At 40.0% G+C, this 22,747-nt stretch overlaps 1 protein-coding gene across 1 annotated transcript in view; it reads right to left on the reverse strand.

Annotated features, from left to right (window-relative positions):
• KDM4C (lysine demethylase 4C) overlaps positions 1-22,747 on the reverse strand; it is a 429,818-nt gene that overhangs the window by 392,833 nt on the left and 14,238 nt on the right. The window contains 1 exon segment of the mRNA XM_065406934.1: positions 5,684-5,722. The gene's annotated coding sequence lies outside the window, so the exon portion shown is untranslated.

Raw genomic sequence — 22,747 nt, forward strand, 5'->3', positions numbered from 1 at the left:
AGCCTGCAAGGACTATGGGGTAGGGTGGTTGATGTAGTTTGACCATTCACCTTTTTTTACTGGTTTCATTCAGATTCCTTTCCCTTTTCCTGAGAAACAGTTGTTAAGGTGCCTGATCGAGATGCTTGGCTTAGACCGGTGAATTGTACTATTCTGATTTCTGGATATTTTTTCATATAGTGGCTTTTAAATGGGGAGAGGGGAAGGGAGGTGTGCATATGTGTATACACAGTTGGGGCATTCAGGGGGGAGAGGGAGTACACAGTTGGGACAGTCAATAGTTTTCTTAATGGTAATCAATTGAGATATACCGGATATACCTTGCATAAAGGATCCTTGGAGTCATTTCCACCAAGAGTGCCCCTTTCCTTTCATCTCCACTTCTGGATGCATAGCTGATCCTGCTACAATTGCTGGCCCAGGGAATATGGAACTGGAATGGGATCCATGAGACCTGGGCATAGTGATACTTGCCTTTTCTGACATGCTTGAAGGTTACTGAATGGGGGACACTGTATTAAAGCCAGGTGTTCACATGTTATGGTGGGCAAGTGCCAGGCTTTCTACCAAGCAATGAACAACATTAAGAGGCCTCCTGTACCCACTGCCACCGTCCTTAATCCATACCTGCTATTTCAGGCTAGGTGCCTGGCATGATGTTTCATATTCTTCTCAGCCACTACTGATTCAGCAAGCATTAGCAAATCATATTTACACTTTTTCATCCTTATTAGGCATTTCCTCCAAGAGAGGCTACATTAGAAAAGTAAATGTACGGTAGCACTAAAGATTCAAGCATGCTGACCAACCAGTAAAACTAACTACCGGTACTTCTATTCATTTGCCAAGAGGTTATACATCTGCTTCACTGATTGCAGATAAACAAGGCTACATTTTAGTCACGGGTATTTTTAGTAAAAGTCATGGACAGGTCATGGGCAGTAAACAAAACTTCACGGCCCGTGACCTGTCCATGACTTGTACTATATAGCTCTGACTAAATCTTGGGCTGCACCCTGGGGGCAATACGGGTGTTCGGGGGGGGCACCACAGGTGCTCGGGGGAGGGTGGCGGGACTGGCAGGTTCCCTACCTGGCTCTCCGTGGCTCCCCAGAAGCGGCAACATGTGCCTCCCTCAGCTCCTAACTCCGCGCGCTGACCCCACCCCAAGCATCGGCTCCGCAGCTCCCATGGTGGGGAACCGCGGCCAATGGGAGTTGCGGGGGCAGTGCCTGCAGACAGAGGCAGCACCCAGAGCTAGGAACTGAGGGAGGGACATGTTGCTGCTTCTGGGGAGCCCCCAAAGTAAGCACCACCCGGAACCCTCACCCCCTTCCACACCCCAACCCTGAGCTTCCTGCCACATGCACCCAAAGCTGCTCAGGCGTCCCCCAGGACAGCTGCACTGGCCACCGCAGAAGTCCCGGAGATCCCGGAAAATCACGGAATCCGTGACTTCGGTGACCACCGTGACAAACTTGCAGCCTTACGGATAACTAAAGAAGAACTCAGACTTCTTAACAAGGTAATTACTTCATAACCACAATAGCCAAAAGGTGTATTTCCTCAACAGTAACAGAAAGACCATATCCAACAGCTGTTATGGGTGAGCCTCTGGAGGTCGGGAATGTTCCATTGGTGCAATTCTTACAACATAAGCCACTGGGCTTTGTGCTAGGATAACCTCCCCTTCCTTTCATGTGCAGGTCTTAATTTGATTGACAGGGCATGAGGGAGGATAAGAGGGAAGGAAGAATAGAGGAGAGGATAACAGAAGTGAAAGAGTGTAGTGGCACTTAAGGGAGGAATATTTTTCCACTATGTTTAAAAAATAGCATTTATGGTATTTTCCCCACCCTTAATCCCAAATGGGTGAACTGATTGCCTTACTTGACCTACAGTGCTGTTTCTATTTTATTAGTTTTCCCCTGAAACGTGATGGGGATTGAGACTAGAACCCATCCATATATTTATGGATGTCCAGCTACCTACATTTATCTAAGAGACAAAGTGGTTTCTTCCCTTATTTATTTAAGCGATTTAAATGTAATTTTCCTTATTCCTGAGATGCAGTTTGATTTTTTGATATTTATCTGAAAAATAGAGGATTTTTCTTTAAAGTTTGTTTTAAGATGGACTGCTTTACCTTTAGGGCCTTTTCCCCCCAGATCCACACCCCGCCCCCTACTTCTTCCTTTCTTCCAACCCCCCTTTAACTGGGGTTTTAAGGTAGGTAAAAAGAAAACAGTTAGAAGAAGAAAGATCTTATGCAATATATAATTCCCCCTCCAGTAGAGCTACAAGGCTGGGTTATATCGCCGTTGCCATGTTCTGGACAATTTTTGGGAGGATAATTGGCAATGATGTATGGCATGAACTCTGACAGTCAGGACTTATGAAGTTAGTAAGGGCCTTTGTCCTTCAATGCCTGGCGTGCAATATTACCTGCAGGAACATGCTCATGACAGATAACGGTATTGCTGACACACACTCATTTTCAGTTGAAATTTTGCTGATATGACCCTACTACAGAGTGAGAGCCTATGATGCTGCTGCAGCATCTATGGATAGGAGTAACCCAAGAGGTTTGGCATTGGTGAATCAGACTATGCTCCCAGAGACCTTGTGGTACCACCGGGCTGCTTTTATCCATTTTGTCTTGTAAGAAGGTTGCTAAATTCCATGACTTGTGACCCATTCGTCGAAACATGTGGGCCAATGCACTAGGGAGCAAGGTTCCACTCACTCTACAGAGACCTCATACCTACTGGTCATCTTCATTCAGTGCACAGGCTGCCAGATGCCCTGATCTGTAAAGGAGTTTCATAGTGTGCTGAACAATGGAAGGTTTGGCTAGGTCTTGGAAACCTCCAGAGGAGCAGGAACCACCCACTCACACTCACTCTGCTGTAAAGCATTATGGCTGCCTTACTCAAAGCTACCAACATCAGGCAGGAGGCCCTGTTGTTCAGGATAGCCTTTCGGCATGCTCCTGGTAAGAAAGTTTGCAGTAGGGGCTGAGGGAAGCCAATTCTAGCACATTCCACAGAGAAGACCGGAGTAATGCAAAAGACATTTACCTTCAAATCCCTTTCTATAAGCCTGAGTAGTTGGAACCAGACCTGAGCTGGGCCTGAGGTGGGTGTCTGGGTTATTTGGCCTGTTCGATAGCTGCTTTGTCATCCCGTCCCCTTTGGCAACCTTTGAGTAAAAGCTTTCTGTTCATACACAGGGACTCTTTCCCCTCATTCAACATCAGCTAATCCCAGGTTCAGGAATTGGATAGATGGTACTCTGTCTGCTTTAGAACATGTGTCTGCTCAGATTTGGCTTCCTATTTGTCAGCCAGCAGAGCTGACCATGGTATCACTCCTCAATTTGTGCCCATTCTCAGTGCTGATCTTTGCTTGCAGCTTCAGGGGCCAGACTGGATCAACATGATCAGCAGATTCCCTTCCCCAGTTGGATCTTGGGCCAGCCTGTAAGAATGAAAATTCCTAAATAGTTTTCTCCTAGGAAATACCCAATATGGAAGAGTCACCCTGGGCTCTGCACATGAAGAGCTGCTGTGCGATCGGGTGCCTCTACTGAGAACACATGGGTCAAAGAGTCATGACACTGGGAATAAAATTTAAGACTTGTATTACTTTTGATTAAGCAGCAGATAAACATCTTTAATCCTGCATTTCCTCAATCCTTGGAAAAAATTCTTCTCACCCCTATTTTCAGCATTCTAAGTTTGCAAACAAATCAGTTACTGCAAACAAAAGTCAGAAGGGGGGGGGGAAATCAGGGCTTAATATGGGAGTCCAAGGTCAGCCTTAAGTACGGTGTCATTACCAACAATGCCATAAAACTGTGCAGCACCTTGGACTTGGTCCAATTCCAGTTGAAGTCTATGGAAATTGGGATCAGGCCCACTGATACTTATGAGAGGTGCTATGTAAAAAATAAATAAATACTACCTACATAGTATGAATTCCCCACACAGATATCATCTTAGTGCAGAAGATAATAGAAATCCCAGAAACAAATACAGATGTTAACAAGTGACACCAGAACAATGTTTTATTGATTATCTGTCAGTTGTTAAAAGCTATTAACAGACCTCTATCATTAGAGCTAAAGACTGCATCTCTTTAATGTCTTCTTCCACTACTGTAGTAAAGAGAAAATTGCTGCTAAAGTTCAGATGATACAAAAGTTGTGGGGGCTTTGTTCATTCATTTCCCTTGCTAGCTAGTTCGTGCATTTATCTTTTTCATCTTTATTCAGTGGCTGTGGCTTGAGAACAGCTTCTCTCCCTTCAGAAGTTGTTTCTAAGTTTATCTTCTGTAGGGGAAGGAAACCAATATTTAAGTCTCAGCTAGTGAGCAGACGTTAATCTGTTAATTGCAATCAGTATAATAACTTATCAAGCAGTAATTATACATTTTGAGAGTTTGGAAATATTTCAAGGAGCAGATTGAGACTAGAAATATATACTTGGTCATGTCTTACTATACTATATATAAAGAATCTAGTATTTTGATATATTAAGAATGTGTTTACTAGTCCTTCACTGATGAGATAAAAAATTTCTCAATAACTGAACTCTCTGCAAATTTATACTCTGCTTCTATTGTGATTTTATGTTTTAGATATTTCCAGTTTACAGGTCATTCAGCTAGTTAGAACACATCTGTCGTCAACAAATATTTCAAATTCATTTATTTTTAAACTTTGTCCTCATTTAGCATGTGTATGTACCATGAGGGAGGGGGGGGAAAGTGATTTCCCTTTTTATTCTTATACTATCTTCTTCCTCTACCTATACAGTTGGATTCATGGTAGTAAGGCAGTGTGGCTTTACAAGCAGAAGACAACAAAAGATACTACCAACCTAACCTTTAAAACCCCTAAAAACTTTCTCCATAAAAAGCCTGTTTTAGAAAGTGGCATAAACAAAACAACAAATGATTCAGTGTAAGAGGTCTTAATTGCATTTTGAGATGGCTACTCATCACTCATGGATAATGTACCTATCCTAAACTTATGCTGATGTCTTTGTACCACTCCGCATGATCACATGTTCTATGCATATGCTGATGCATATTATAGCTAGAGCAGTAGCAACAGCCATTGTTACAGTTGTTTGCAGGCACAGCACCTCTTCCTCTATTCCCCCAGACGGTGTCTTCGTGGGTATACTGCAGATAGGATTTCATTCTCTGCAATCTTTGCTATCCAAGCAAAATAGCATGTACATACAATTACATCCAAAACCAACCCACAACACATTAAAAGCATAGTAAGGTTTCAAAGTCAAGGACTCAAAATTTAAGCCCCAAATGAGCACTGCCTTCCAGAAGTTCCTATGGCTGCCTTGAAGAATTTACTTTTAGTTGGTGGTATCTTCCTACTCTACTGGCCAAACGCATACAGTGAAAGGATGGACACAGGCATCTAAGAGCCAGAGGATTAATGCCCAATTTACTTAATGAGGGGGAAATTTACTATAAAGTGAGCACTGGAATTTGTCCTCAGAATCAGTATTTTACCTCAGAATCAAAGAAAGAAAGAAAGAGAGAGCGAGAGAGAGAGAGAGCGCAAAATCAATTGCTTGACATAAAATAAATATCTCTGTATTGCCAGGCGAGAGAAAGAACACTGTAGGAAAAAAAGAAAAAAGGTAATTTGTTACCTGTGAATTTGTATCTTCAATTCCTTCTTTTACTTCCTCCTACCAACAAGTGTAGACAAAAAAAATTAGATATATTTATTAAAATCAGTTATATAGTACCATACATTTACATAGTGCCTCAAATGATATAAGATACAAAAAGTTTCCAACCTACTGGCCTGATCCTGCAAGCACTTATGCATGAGTTACTTAACTCATATGTGCATTACATTTAATTTCCAGAGTTTTCAGGATCAATTCTTCCATAAAACAAAATTAAAACAATGACAAGGTGAAACATGAGACTGTGGCTCATGAAAGGGAGGCTATGGAGGTAATGGATAAAGACAAGAGGAAGAGAGATTCTTGGAGAAGTGGATTTTCAGATAGTGGAATCCAAGAGAAATTCAGACAAACACAAAAATCCCAACAGGAAAAATTTAACTGCCAGCAAAAAGGTTGCTTCCACCCACTGAAGATTGGAAACATGTGAGTAGTGACATTGTAAATCCTTAACATATAAGGAGCAACTGCACCACCATTATGACTTCTCATCTCCAGCTCCTAGTAGTAACAATAGGAGAAATTAAGCTCATTTATCAAAGCTGTTGTAGAAGGTGGCGGAAGGGGGAAAAAAATTATATTGGTGTCAGTTTACACACACACACACATATATATATATATATATATATATATATATATATATATATATATATATATATATATATATATATATATATATATATATATATATATATATATATATATATATATATATATATATATATATATATATATATATATATATATATAAACTTTTAAATATAACCTGCATTACAGTGCAGATAACTGAATTTAAAAAGCTACATACAACTATGCTAAACGACATGCACATGTGGCCTGATGTGTGTTCGTGCCCACCATTGCAATATATACATAATGGTGGATATTTGCTATTTATAAGCCCCCACTGGCAGCCAAGTATCACTGGAAAGAGGTCATACAGGATATTTCATCTCTGTGTATCCATTTGATTTTCAAGCCTTCACCTTCAGACAATTAAAAAAAGTACAGTTGTCTCATTAACAAGAATACTACTACTACTACTACTACTAATAATAATAATAATAATAAGATCCACTCTACAGAATACAGATCCACTCTACTCTATTCCCTCAAGCTCACAGGAAAATTAATATTCCCTCCTTACTCATCATTCTATACTTTCTCAAATAGTCTGAAATCTATTGTAAATGCATATGCTACCTAAGAGTACCTCCATCTGCATACAGAGAGATCCCATGAACAGCTCTGGGAATTAAGATGGTGTGGCTTCATGCCATGCAAATTACACTGCTCTACAGCCAAAATGCTTCTGAAATAAATGTAGTCAAACTTTACTAATTCTGGGTCACTGAGAACAAAAATGATGCTTAGAATTGTTGATTGGCTCTAGTTTTCAAGATATGCTATTGGGTCAGTATATACGACCCTTGATTTGGGAATGGCGGAGGATAAGTGAGTTATAAAGGGAAGGGATCTCAATTTAAACCAGAAATGACTAAAATACATCTTTGACTGGATCTATGAATAAATCTATGACTGGGTTTGGACAGTACTTGCTTTTTAGGCAAAACAATGAATGATGCAATCTGAAGCTGGTATTGCGTCATACATGATATGAATTGCATCATGTTATTCCTAGAAGTCATGGATGATGCAATCATAACGAAGCTTACATCACTCTGCTGAACAAATTGCCCTATATCAGCTCTAGAAATCATACAGTGTCATGCTCTCTTATTTGTCAGTGTTTGATTTTGCAAAGGGACACATTTCTGTTTAGCCAAAGTGAGCAGAGATGCCTCGTACTTGTGTGAACAGTGCAGATAACTTCTGCTATGTTTGTGGTGAAGTGACTTTTGCATCACAAAAGCGCAGTATAACAACTATGGTTAAGAAAGCCTATCACCTTTATTTTGGCTGCAAAATTGGAGATCAGGACAAGCGGTGGGCCCCACACATATGCTGCAACACTTGTGCAACAAATCTTCGCCAGTGGTTGAACAGGAAAAGGAAATCTATGCCTTTTGCAGTGCCAATGATTTGGAGAGAGCCAACAGATCATACCAGCAATTGTTACTTCTGCATGGTGCCTCCAGTTGGGAAAGGTGTGTCAAAGAAGAAAAAGTGGACTGTGCATTATCCAAACATTCCATCAGCTATACGCCCAGTACCCCACGGAGAAGGACTGCCGGTTCCTGATGCACCAGAATCATTCTCACTTGAGTCAGACGAGGAAGAGGATGAAACTTCTGGTCCTGAACCATCAATGTCACAGGACCCACATTTTCTCCCATCCTCCTCCTGTGAACCACACCTCATAACACAAGGTGAACTGAATGACCTTGTCAGGGATTTGGAACTACCCAAGAGTAAGGCAGAGCTGTTGAGCTCCAGACTACAGCAGTGGAATCTCCTGGCAGGTGATGTTAGGGTTTCCATGTTCCATGACCGTCAAAAGGATCTTGTCCCATTCTTCTTCATGGAAGGTGATCTTGTAGCCTGCAACAACATCGATGGGGTGATGGCAGCCCTCAACATCGTTCACGATCCAGATGAGTGGAGACTGTTCATTGATTCATCGAAGACGAGTCTTAAAGCTGTTTTACTGCATAATGGCAATGTTTTGCCATCAATTCCAGTTCGTCATGCAGTCCATATGAAGGAAACCTATGACAACATGAAACAGCTTTTGAGGTGCATAAACTATGACCAACATCAGTGGCAGCTTTGTGGCGATTTGAAGGTTGTTGCTCTCTTGCTTGGTCTGCAGACTGGATACACAAAGTACTGCTGTTTTCTCTGCGAATGGGATAGCCGTGCAAGAGATTCCCACTACATCAAGAAAGATTAGCCACTCCGACAGTCATTGGAGCCTGGGAGGAAAAGTGTTCAGCATCCACCACTTGTTGAATCAAGGAAGATTTTGTTACCACCCTTACACATCAAGCTGGGTCTGATGAAGAACTTTGTCAAGGCCATTGACAAAACACAAGCAGCTTTCAAGTACCTCCGTGGAAAATGTCCAAGGTTAAGTGAAGCGAAGATAAAGGAAGGTGTCTTTGTTGGTCCTCAGATTCGTGAACTTCTTCGAGATGATGCATTTGACCATGCACTGCGTGGCAAGGAAAAGACGGCATGGAAAGCCTTCCAGTTAGTGGCAATAAATTTTCTCGGAAACAACAAGGCAGACAACTACAGGTTGTTGGTGGAAAACCTCCTCAAGGCATACAAAAGCCTTGGTTGCAACATGTCACTAAAGATACATTTTTTGCACTCTCATCTAGATTTTTTTCCACCGAACTGCAGAGCAGTGAGCGACGAGCGATTTCACCAGGACATTGCAACAATGGAGAAACGCTATCAGGGCAAATGGAGCCCATCAATGCTTGCAGACTATTGCTGGACAGTGACAAGAGATGCTCCATTTAAGGAATACAAGAGACAAGCCAAGAAGCGCCGAGTAGACACTGAATAGGACTAAGCTATGTACAGAATAGTTTTTTGCCTTTTGTTTCCTAATAAATTTTATTTATATAACCCTTTTGCTGATTTTTAAAGTGTTACATAAACAGGACAGGTGAAATATTATCATGTAAAGCAACCATAAACACATGAAAAGACCTAGGTTTACAATTTATGATTAAAACTCTATCTACACAATATACAGACATAAAATGTAAAAACTTAAATATCTTAGAAACAGTAGCCAATCAGTTGTTTTAATTGTCATATTTGAATTCAGCACATCAAAATACATAATAAATAGCACATTTTATCTCTGAAGCAGACGACTTCTCAAAAATTGTAGACCAGTGTTATGAGACATCATATAATAACTAGAGCTTCCAAGTTAAACAAAAATAGAATTTTATTTAAATATTTTAGATGTTTTCTACATTTTAAAATATATTGTAGTCTGTGTTGTAATTGAAATCAAAGTGTACAGTGCTCACTTTATATTTATTTGTGATTACAAGTATTTGCACTGTAAAAAAACAAAAATAGTATTTTTCAATTCACCTAACACAAGTACTGTAGTGCAATCTCTATCACAAAAGTTGAACTTACAAATGTAGAATTATGTACAAAAAAACTGCATTCAAAAATAAAACATTGTAAAATTTTAGACCCTGCAAATCCACTCAGTCCTACTTCTTGTTCAGCCATTCGCTCAGACAAACAAGTTTGTTTACATTTGCAGGAGATAATGCTACTCGCTTCTAGTTTAAAATATCACCTGAAAGTGAGAACTGGCGTTTTCATGGCAATGTTATACCCAGTGTCGCAAGATATTTACATGCCAGATGTGCTAAAGATTCATATGTCCCTTCATGCTTCAACCACCATTCCAGAGGACATGCTTCCATGCTGATGATGGGTTCTGCTCGATAACAATCCAAAGCAGTGCAGACCGGCGCATGTTCGTTTTCATCATATGAGTCAGATACCACCAGCAGAAGGTTGATTTTCTTTTTTGGTGGTTCGGGTTCTGTAGTTTCGGCTGTGGAGTGCTGCTTTTAAAACTTCTGCTCCATACCTCGTCCCTCTCAGATTTTGAAAGGCACTTCAGATTCTTAAACCTTGGGTCAAGTGCTGTAGCTATCTTTAGAAATCTCACATTGGTATTTTCTTTGCGTGTTGTCAAATCTGCAGTGAAAGTGTTCTTAAAATGAACCACATGTGCTGAGTCATCATCAGAGACTGCTATCGCATGAAATATTTGGCAGAATGCAGGCAAAACAGAGCCGGGGACATACAATTCTCCCCCAAGGAGGTCAATCAAAAATTTTAATTAATGCATTATTTTTTTAACGAGCATCATCAGCATGGAAGCATGTCCTCTGGAATGGTGGCTGAAGCATTATGGGGCATACAAATGTTTAGCAAATCTGGCTTGTAAATACCTTGCAATGCCAGCTACAAAAGTGTCATGCAAATGCCTGTTCTCACTTTCTGGTGACACTGTAAATAAGAAGAGGGCAGCATTATCTCCTGTAAATGTAAACAAACTTGTTTGTCTTAGCAATTGGATAAACAAGAAGTAGGACTGAGTGGACTCGTAGGCTCTGAAGTTTTAGATTGTTTTGTTTTTGAGTGCAGTTATGTAACAAAAAAAATCTACATTTGTAAATTGCACTTTCATGACAGAGATTGCACTACAGTACTTGTATGAGGTGAATTGAAAAATACTATATCTTTTGTTTATCATGTTTACAGTGCAAATATTTTGATTTCAATTTCAACACAGAATACAATATATATGAAAATGTAGAAAAACATCCAAAATAGTTAATAAATTTCAATTGGTATTCTATTGTTTAACAGTGCAATTAAAACTGCGATTAATCGCAGTTACTTTTTTTGAGTTAATCGCGTGAGTTAACTGCGATTAATCGACAGCCCTAATAATAACTAGTAACTTCAGTGTAACATATAGGGTATGTCTACACTGCAATGAAACACCCGCAGCTGGCCCATGTCAGCTGACTCAGGCTTGTGGGGCTCTGGCTATGTGGCTTTAAATTGCATAGCTGTTTGGGCTCACAAGAGGGGAGGGTCCCAGAGCCTGGGCTCCAGCCCTGAATGACTGCACTGCAATTTTATAGCCATACAGCCAGAGTTCAATGAGCCGGGGTCAACTGACATGGGCCAGCCGCAGGTGTTTTACTGCAGTGTAGCCATACCCATAAATTCATTACATCTTGTCCCAGATTGTTGTATAGCATTCCTGTATACTGTTAAACAGTTTTCCTTCACCGCATACAAAAAAAGCACAAATGACTTCATAAGTTATTTTACAGCTATACGTTTTTAAATCACTGCAATCTTTCCCCGCTCTATATGGAAAAAGACTTTTCTGCTACCATAAAATATAGCATGTTCTTGTTTATTTATCTGTTGACTACGCATTGCCCCAAACCCTCCTACTGAGGTATCAACCTGAAATGAGTTTTGTAATAAACTAAATTGAGAAGAGCTGGAGTTTGCCAGGAGATTATTTGCTGTCTCACTCCAGAGTAGTCAAATATGCAACTTCATCTAAGTATACTTAGCAAGTAGAGCATCTATTTCAGCTAAAAGCAGCAAAGAGTCCTGTGGGACTTTATAGACTAACAGACGTATAGGAGCATGAGCTTTCCTGGGTGAATACCCACTTCTTCGGATGCATGGGAAGAAGTGGGTATTCACCCACGAAAGCTCATGCTCCTATACGTCTGTTAGTCTATAAGGTGCCACAGGACTCTTTGCTGCTTTTACAGATCCAGACTAACACGGCTACCCCTTTGATATTTCAGCTAAATTATATACAGTATTCCACATAAACAACTGTGTTAATAAGATGTTACAGTTGTACAGGTAAGCACTCATAAGACAGGTAATGGAAACATAACTCCATCTCCTTGAGTGTGTGCATAATCCTACAGTTTTCATTTACATAATCTCATTTTATTTCACAAATAACTCAATTTATTGGCCCAATCCCACAAGCCCTTACACATGAATAAATTTACCAGCATGGATAGTCCGATTGACATCAGTGTGCCTACACAAATAACTAAAGTTATTCCTGTGTGTAAATGCTTACAAAATCAGGCCTACTATCAATAATTTTCTCCTACAGCCTTAAATATTCATATGTTCCATCTTATCATAATTCCATTTTTCTGTGCTCATTAAATAAATAAATAATTTTGTCAGAATGGTCCAATATGGATCAACTGACTTGCTCAAATTCTGAGAGATGATGAGCATCTGCTGCTGACTTCAATGGGAGTTACAAGTTTTCAGAACTTCTCAGGCTTTAACCTTAGATTTTTTTTTAAATGTTTCATTTCTTAATACATTTATTGCCATCGTTTTCTTAGCACTCCTTTCAAACTCAGTAACTGGAGTTGGCAGGGGCTAAGCTTCTCATCTGAACTCTACTCTATTCTGTTGCCAGAAGCTGGGAAATGGGTAACAGGGGATGGATCACTTGATGATTACCTGTTCTGTTCATTCCCTCTGGGGCACTGACATTGGCCACGATCAGAAGACAGGATATTGGGCTAGATGGACCTTTGGTCTGACCCAGTAGGGACATTCTTATGTTGGGTTTAATCATTGTCTTTTGTAACTAACACGGTCTAGCAAGTTTAGTCCTCCAGCTAATTAGTGTCTGATAAATGTTTCAAACCTGGGCCTAACTAGCCAAATCTCAGAGAAAAAAAAACTGTACCATACCTGTCAGCCAGCCAGTCAATACATTTTTCTAAGATATACATACTTTTATTTCATGAGCCTCTTCAAATATAAATCATATACAGAGCATTCAAACATTAAACACTTTAATGAATTAATTACATCTTAGTAACAAGCCATAATAAAGAAAGGAAATAGCTTGAAGTAAACAGAGTTGCGCAGTACATAATTTAACTAGTGAATAAATTTGCCAACTGGCATCTTATTTAAAGGGACTATGAGACTCAAAATCCTCCCGTTATAACATAGGACAGAAAACTAATACTAGGGGTCTGATCCTACTTTTATTAAAGTCTGTGGAAGCAGGATCAGGCCCCAAACACATCACTGAACTGCATTTCACTGAACCTGATTTGTACCAGACACCCACCCTATAGCCATAATTGACAGCAAAGTTTCAGCCAAGCAGTAGGATGCATACAGCAAAATTTTTTGCTCAACAAAATTTTGTTGGTGTGCTGATAGTATGAGACCCTCCTTTCAAAGAGCCTGCTGTATCCCAATTGCCTCTCTTTCTACGGCCCAGTTTCCTACTCAATGACCAGTATTCACTCCTCAAAGAGGCAAGCCCAGGTAGTTTGTCCTGACAGAAGCAAACTCTCAACCTACCCTTTTTCCCCTCTTCCACAGAAAAGCAGCCCCAAGAGACTTCTCCTGTTTACTTACTGTTATTAGGTAAGGTATAGGCATAGTATTTATGAGGGAGATGTTTAGGTGGATTATTATGCATTTCGTCTGAAGCTTAAGGGGGACAGATTAAAAGTAGCATGCAGTACATGGTAAAATCATTAAGTTTCGTATACTAGCTTTTTATGTTTTAATTTAATTTATGATTTCTGAATTATTTAACAGCTTCACAGACAGGGTAGAGTGACTTCTTAGTTTCAGGCTTTGCCAGCATAGTTAACGTGTCAAAATCTCCCTAGTATAGATGCACTTATACCACTAGGACACTGCCTATACCAGTATAGCTTACTCTAGTTTGGTAAAGCAAAATAAGCTATCCTGGTAAAAAGCACCTTGTACCGGTAAAACTATATCTACTCTAAGGCTTCTACTGGCATAACTATGTTAGTAAAGCAAAACAACAAACAAACAAAAGTTAACACCCGTTACTGACATAGGTATGCCAGTAAAACTTTAGTGTAAAGCAGGCCAATTTAATAGAAACAAAATCTCTATGTAAAATCTGAAAGTCTACTAACAATTAAGAAAACAAGTACAACACATCCACTTTAGCAATTTAAGACTACAAAATGGAAAGACAGTAAAGAACTAGCATATGTAAATAAAATCTCTTTTTGTAACTCATGATTTAAACAAACTTCTTCTTTAAATTATTATTTTATCCATCACGAATATTAAACTGCAATGGAACCTTTGTTGCCCCATCTGCAGCAAGAAAGGGTTGCTGTATGGCAAAGATCAGAATGTCACCTACTTTTACAGGTACTCTTAGGCAATGTTAATAAATTATGAGATGTACACTCAAATCTAAGTATCGAAATGATTTCCATCTCATTCAGACTGAGCCTCAAGCTAACAATTGCTATGCTTCAACTAACTGCAAAGTTTGTCTGCCAACTTTGATGCCCCAATAACCAGTCTGCCCATACTTTGAGCCTTACAAATCACATACGAGAGCCCCAAGTATAATGTGATTATGTAAGTATGTAAATTTGCTCCATAACTGCTGATTATTTTTGAGTTACTTAATAACTGTATTTCAGAATCTAAACTTAAAAGGTTTTTAGCTCTTGTAGCTGCAAAGGAAATGTTCAAAACTTCAGCCAAGAGTAAATCAATACAGCAATGTTTGCCTGAGTCTATGGACAGCCTGAAATGATAGCTCAAGGAAGTACGAGCTGCTCCCATTCAGTTCAACATGTTGACTCTGAAGCCTAATGATGAATAATTTAAAATGTCAATATTAACTACAGCACTTGAAACATTCATTCACCCAAAGCAAGAAGAAAAAACTTTTAAGGGTGAATACTACCTACTTTTATATAATCTAAGATGCAAATATGATCTTTCACCTGTTTTGCTGGCAGTGGGAATTTTTGTGTGTGTGTTTTTAAAAAGTCACCCCTGTTTGCGTGCAGAAGTAACTTGGTGTGTACAGGACTGACTGACTGAGGTTTTTTTTAAACTGATTTGCTTCATGTTGATACATATATTAATTACCAAATTAAACAGATGATGAAATCTGCCTATACCAAACTCAAGGGGAACTGACAAAGAAAAAAGAGGGAAGGGAAAAACAGTAATAACTGAATTTCTTGGCAAAAATCAGGGTCTGTCCTGTTAAATGATTGTAATTACCTATATCTTAGAATATAAGTATACCATATTGTGCACTTAATCACACACATACACTCATCAATCATGCAAAACGGAGCAAGAGAAGAATCTACGGTTACATTTCTTTTTTTATATCATAACAAAAAGAAAGGGCCTCTATAGTCAGTCATAGTTACCTGAATCTCATATTTCCAAATTACTGTGAGCCAGCTGTGATTTCTCGCTAACAAAGGGAGCCAGGAGGATCACCTTTTGTTATGCACACTCCTTTGCCACACACTCAAAGCTGTCAAGCTATTAAATAGCATCTACTGGTGCAACCGTTTTGTTTTGCTAATCACAGCTTTTCCCTTCCTCCCATGGTAACTTGTTTTGCATTTTGGAAACCAAAACAGGATAATATGACTTCAAAAGTTTAATTTAGTAAAACTCGAATTTGGAAATAGATTTTGACAGTCATTTAAAACAAACTGCACATAATGCACCAGACACCAATGTCACCTAACATCTGTCATGTGCCCTATTAAGTTGAATGAACAACAGTGATACCACTGAAAAGCTTATTCTGGAATTGAAGTTGTACAAAACCTATAATCTTGAACTCCAAAATAAGATTACCCCTCACAATATTCCCTCTCCCCCACTTCCTTCCAAGCTCCCCCATTTCTTCTCTAGGGTCTATCCACTTCCCTTCTCTCTCTCCTTAGGTACAATGAACTGATTGCTACTCTCATCCCCGCTTCCACCAGCACATCGGTAGAATTTTGCTGCCTACCCTATGCAAGTCTGGAAGTCAGCACTCTTCCCAAAATGCTATCAGTTGGAGTTTTCTTTTCATGGGTACATGAGGCTGGGCTTGGCTTCTGGATTTGACAGAGTGCTGTGCAAGACATGCAAAAATAGAGAGAACCTGGCCTGCTACTGCTGCCATGCTCCACACACTCACCCACCAGCTAGTGTACCGCTAGGCAAAGATTAAGCTGCAGGTTTCATAGCAATACCCTAATGACATCACAGTTTTGTTTATGAGATCCAGATTATTTCATCATTACATCTACAGCACTTAACACCAACGGACACATAAAATGGGAGGGTTTATGTGCTAAATATTTTATAATCTAAATTAGACACACTACAAAGTAGTAAATTCCAGGGTGGATGAGAAAAACGTCTGTCTCTCATGCCTTCCTTTTCTCATCCACTCTTAGCAAACCATCTCTTCAGTTCACATAGATCTCAGGTTATTTAGTAGCAGTTTTCCCATCCTTTTCTTTCCATCTTCTCCTTATTAGTGATGTTTTCAGAGCACAAATGACAACAGAACAGCAATTATGGCTGGGAGTTTACTAAGGCTATGTCTAGACCAAGGACAGGGTAGGCCAGACCAAGGACAGGGTAGGCCCACCGCTCAGTGAGGAGGGAGAAACAGTAACAGGAAACCTGGAAATGGCAGAGATGCTCAATGACTTCTTTGTTTCGGTCTTCACCGAGAAGTCTGAAGGAATGCCTAACATAGTGAATGCTAATGGGAAGGGGGTAGGTTTGGAAGCTAAAATAAAAAAAAAGAACAAGTTAAAAATCACTTAGAAAAGTCAGATGCCTGCAAGTCACCAGGGCCTGATGAAATGCATCCTAGAATACTCAAGGAGCTAACAGAGCAGGTATCTGAGCCTCTAGCTATTATCTTTAGAAAATCATGAGAGACAGGAGAGATTCCAGAAGACTGGAAAAGGGCAAATATAGTGGAAAAGGGAAATAAAAACAACCCAGGAAACTACAGACCAGTTAGTTTAACTTCTGTGCCAGGGAAGACAATGGAGCAAGTAATTAAGGAAATCATCTGCAAACACTTGAAAGGTGGTAAGGTGATAGGGAACAGCCAGCATGGATTTGTAAAGAACAAATCATGTCAAACCAATCTGATAGCTTTCTTTGATAGGATAACGAGTCTTGTGGATAGGGGAGAAACGGTGGATGTGGTATACCTGGACTTTAGTAAGGCATTTGATACGGACTCACATGATATTCTTATCAATAAACTAGGCAAATACAATTTAGATGGGGCTACTATAAGGTGGGTGCATAACTGGCTGCATAACCGTACTCAGAGAGTAGTTATTAATGGTTCCCAATCCTGCTGGAAAGGCATAACAAGTGGGGTTCCGCAAGGGTCTGTTTTGGGACCGGCTCTGTTCAATATCTTTATCAACGACTTCGATATTGGCATAGAAAGTACGCTTATTAAGTTTGCTGATGATACCAAACTGGGAGGGATTGCAACTGCTTTGGAGGACAGGGTCATAATTCAAAATGATCTGGACAAATTGGAGAAATGGTCTGAGGTAAACAGGATGAAATTTAATAAAGACAAATGCAAAGTGCTCCACTTAAGAAGGAACAATCAGTTTCACACATACAGAATGGGAAGAGACTGTCTAGGAAGGAGTACGGCAGAAAGGGATCTAGGGGTTATAGTGGACCACAAGCTAAATATGAGTCAACAGTGTGATGCTGTTGCAAAAAAAGCAAACGTGATTCTGGGATGCATTAACGGGTGTGTTGTGAGCAAGACACGAGAAGTCATTCTTCCGCTCTACTCTGCGCTGGATAGGCCTCAACTGGAGTATTGTGTCCAGTTCTGGGCACCATATTTCAAGAAAGATGTGGAGAAATTGGAGAGGGAACAGAGAAGAGCAACAAGAATGATTAAAGATCTAGAGAACATGACCTATGAAGGAAGGCTGAAAGAATTGGGTTTGTTTAGTTTGGAAAAGAGAAGACTGAGAGGGGACATGATAGCAGTTTTCAGGTATCTAAAAGGGTGTCATAAGAAGGAGGGAGAAAACTTGTTCATCTTAGCCTCTAAGGATAGAACAAGAAGCAATGGGCTTAAACTGCAGCAAGGGAGGTTTAGGTTGGACATTAGGAAAAAGTTCCTAACTGTCAGGGTGGTTAAACACTGGAATAAACTGCCTAGGGAGGTTGTAGAATCTCTGTCTCTGGAGATATTTAAAAGTAGGTTAGATAAATGTCTATCAGGGATGGTCTAGACAGTATTTGGTCCTGCCATGAGGGCAGGGGACTGGACTCGATGACCTCTCAAGGTCCCTTCCAGCCCTAGAATCTATGAATCTACACTACAAATAACTTTGGTATAACTTACTTCACTCAAGGGTGTGAATAATCCACAATCCTGAGCAACCTAAATTATACCAATCTAAGCACCGGTGTGGACAGCACTATGTGGGTGGGAGAGCTTCTCCCACAGATACGGGTACCACTTCTTGTGGAGGCAAGAATTAAGTCAACAGGAGAGCTCTCCTGTCGGCTTAGAGCATCTTCACCAGAAGCATCAGCCCAGCTGCGCCACTGTGGAGTAGACATAGTCCAAGAAAGTATTAATTCGGGGTGGAGAGGGATAGGAAGGAGAGAAGTGAGACTGGAACTGGCAGACAGAAATAGGAAGTTCTTCCATGCACAGAGGGAAGCATATAAAGCCACAGATTTGTGAACAGAGTTGGTCCAAAAGATTTTAATCATGGTTTGGTTGACACCCATCAGAAATGTAATAATGGCTGTCAGTTAAAAAGTTTGCACATTCCTAAAAATGTTAAAATATAGAATTATTTTACCCTTACTCTGATATACAAAGATTCAATCAGGAATTTTAATATAAAATCTGAATGTATGGGGTTTTAATGGTTGACCTACATGGCTATATAGAAATACAGATCCAAAAGTGCTTTAAAAATTGAATTTTAAACAAACAATTTGAGCATTTCTCAATTTCTGTTTGTAAAAATTTGAATAGGCAGCAAACTTTTATTTTCAGGTTTGATTTCCTTATCTTAATTGGAGAAATAATATTTATAAAAAAAAAAATTACAAATGACCCATGAAAGTTAATTGATTTTAACATGGGCAGAATTAAACCCACAGACATTATTCCTCTACACCTTTTGTGTGAAAAGACATTTTAAAACAGTTGATTTTGGAAATGGGCAAGAAAAAAAATTAAAAGTAATCATTTTTATTTTTTGTTCCTACCCCTAATTTTAAGAGGGATTTTTTTATTCATGCAGACTTACACGTGGAACTCATTAACTTTAATGCGAGTACCCTGCTATAACATCATAAATACTGCTGAAGACTTTAGCTCAGAACAAACAAACCCACCCCTGAAATTTCAGAGAAGGTTCATTGCCAGAGCTACCAGTCTCATAACGCTGGTAGCACAAATAGCATGCTGAAGTAGGTCTAAATTGTACTCTGGGATATAATACACAAACAGTAAAAAAAAAGTCAATAGTATGTTATTTAAAAATTAGGACTGTCAATTAATCACAGTTAACTCAAGCATTTAACTCAAAACAAATTAATTTGAATAAAAAACTTAATTACGATTAATTGCAGTTTTAGTCACACTATTCAAAACAGCAACAGAATTTACCAAATTAAATTATAAATATTTTTGATGTTTCTGCATTTTCAAATATATTGATTTCAGTTACAACCCAGAATACAAAGTATACAGTGTTCACTTTACATTATTATTTTTTAAGTATATATATTTGCACTGTAAAAAAGAAACAAAGAAATAGTATTTTTCAATTCACCTCATACAAGTACTGTAGTGCAGCGGTTCTCAGCCAGGGGTCCGCAGCTCCCTGGGAGTCAACGAGCCCTTTCAGGGGGGCCGTGGAGCCCCAGGGCTGAAACCCGGTGCCCCAAGCCCCAGCGGTGAAGCCGGGAGTGGCATGGGGCTGAAGCCAGTGCTGCCCCCACCCCCCAAGCCAGGAGCAGCAGGGGGCTGAAGCCAGGAGCCCCAGCTCCCCCTCCCCCCACACTGAAGCTGAAAGCCGCACTGGGAGTCTCCCCCTGACCTGTACACAACTCCTACCCACCCTCCTCCCCGCACCCTGAGCTCCCCCCCGCCTGCACACAGCCCCTACCTCCCCCCCGCTTGCACACAGCCCCTAGCTATCCCCTCCCTGCACCCTGAGCTCCTCCCTGCCTGCACACAGCCCCTACCTCCCCCCCCCCGTCTGCACCCTGAGCTACACCCTGCCCGCACACAGCCCCTAGGTACACCCCTGCCTGCACACAGCTCCTAGCTAACCCCCTCCCTGCACCCTGAGCAGTTTTCAAACTTCTTAACTGAGTCCCCACTTTGAATTATATTTTTGGTTGTGTGTCCCCCACAACCCAGACAGCTGGGTGGCCTCCTGAGTGAATCGGGGGTGCAGGTGGCACTCCCACCCTGGACCCTGCTGTGCGGAGCTGGCTCAAGCCCCGCCAGCCCTTGCCCCCCCCCCCCCCCCCCAGGAAAGGAAGTAAAACTACGCCTATGCCCACGGGTTGTCCCCCACACTGGGCCCTGGTGTTTTTATAGCATGTTGAGGGGGGCCTCAGCAAGAAAAAGGTTGAGATCCCCTGCTGTAGTACAAAGTTTTTTATCATGAAAGTGCAACTTACAAAATGTAGAATTTTATTTTTTTACATAACTGCACTCAAACACAAAACAATGTAAAACTGTAGAGCCTACATGTCCACTCAGTCCTACTTCTTATTCAGCCAATCACTCAGACAAACAAGTTTGTTTACATTTACAGGAGATAATGCTGCCCTCTTCTTATTTACAATGTCACCTGAAAGTGAGAACAGACATTCACATGGCATGGTTGTAGCCAGGTTGCAAGGTATTTACATGCCAGATATGCTAAACATTTGTATATCCCTTCACACTTGGGCTTGTAGATTACAAATATTTGCACTGTAAAAAAGTGCAATCAAAATAATATAAAGTGAGCACTCTACAATTTATGTCTGTGTTGCAGTTGAAATAAACATATTTGAAAATGTAAAAAAAAAAACTTACAAAAATATTAATAATAAATTTAAATTGGTATTCTATTGTTTAACAGTGCGATTAAAACTGCAATTGTGATTAATTTTTTTTAATCTCACGGTTAATTTAAATTATTTTTAATTGTTTGACAGCCCTATTAAAAATATGATTATATTATATTTATTAGACATTAACACGACAGTCTTTCTGGCAATCCTCCTGTATGTTTTATTCTTACAAATGAAATACCACTAAATGATAGATCCAATATATCAAACTGGTTGAGTACAACAGTATCTTTCAGTCACATTAGTCTTCTAACTCTAAGTGGTACATGGGAAGCTGGCAGGTCACAAGGTGCTATCTTTCTTTCCTTGTTTCCGGCTGCTAACCTGCATCAAAAGACAAATAAAATACTTCCCTACTGCTAACTTTTCTATGTAAGAAATAGCTGTATCTATCATATGGATGTTACACGACCATAAATGGGTGCGGAGATGGCCATAAGAAACTTGCTATGAAGATGTGGCTAACACTATATGAAAGAACATGGGTGTTCAAACTATATTGCCATCAACAGCACATTTTTCAGAAATGTTGTTTCCTGGTTGTGACCAGACTGTACATCTCTGATACACTTCTTACTTTTGGCACTTGATCTTTTTTGACAAGGCCGACATTATGTAAACTTTTTTTCCACAGTATTTCCAAATTGGGTCTTATTTATTGGACAATCTGGAGTTATTGTGAGTTTCCCACACCTTTAAAAAATCTAGTATATCAGCTGATTGATGTAATAAAGTAATAGGGTAAAAATAAAACTGAAAGCTTTCCTGCAGAATTAATATAAAAAATAACTGTGTTCCTCCTTAATGACATGGCTTTCCTCTCCACAAAGTGACTTTACTCCATTACTACTAATTAAAAAGAGCACAACTTTATAATGTATTTCTCCCACAAGGCATGATAAATTCCAACATGTTGGGTTTTAGGATTTTCTAAGGTCCTAATATACTTTCTTTACAGCTAGATATTACAGTAACCAAGAGAAAAGATTTTCCACAAACAGATGCTATAACGCAAATCTACCACCAAACTCAAATAGATTAGGCATAAGGAAATCCATGGGAGTCTGTGGGAGGTGGGAAAAAAGGGAACGGCATTATCTCCGCCCAAGGCCCCTGTGGTTGGTATTACAGAAGGCCCTGTGAACCCGGTCATAGTTACAGTGCTAGGTAAACCTCTGACCCTTCTCTGGTCTCTCTGAACACACCCCCTGAGGTACCAGGCCTTGTGCCTTTACATTTTCTGGAATGGAATCATACAATCCTCCCACTCTTAGGAGTCGTAGGCTACAGTACCCACTGTGCTTACCCAGCAGATCCAACTGAGTTCAGCATCTGCAGTACTTCCCTTCAGGACCTGTTAACAATGGTAAGTACAATGACCAGATAGCCCTCTTAAGACAAAGTATTGTTTATTCTTAACAGTAGGAACAAGGCATAACATAAGAGGAAAAGGTTCTTAAAACAATTAAAGGTCTACACACGTCTATCACACCTAAAGGCTTACCAGCACCCTGGAAGCTTAGGAAAGGCCAGCTTCTGCAGGCACCAAGCAGGTGT

Source organism: Emys orbicularis, chromosome 6, assembly GCF_028017835.1.
Source record: "Emys orbicularis isolate rEmyOrb1 chromosome 6, rEmyOrb1.hap1, whole genome shotgun sequence".
Classification (NCBI taxonomy): Eukaryota; Metazoa; Chordata; order Testudines; family Emydidae; genus Emys; species Emys orbicularis.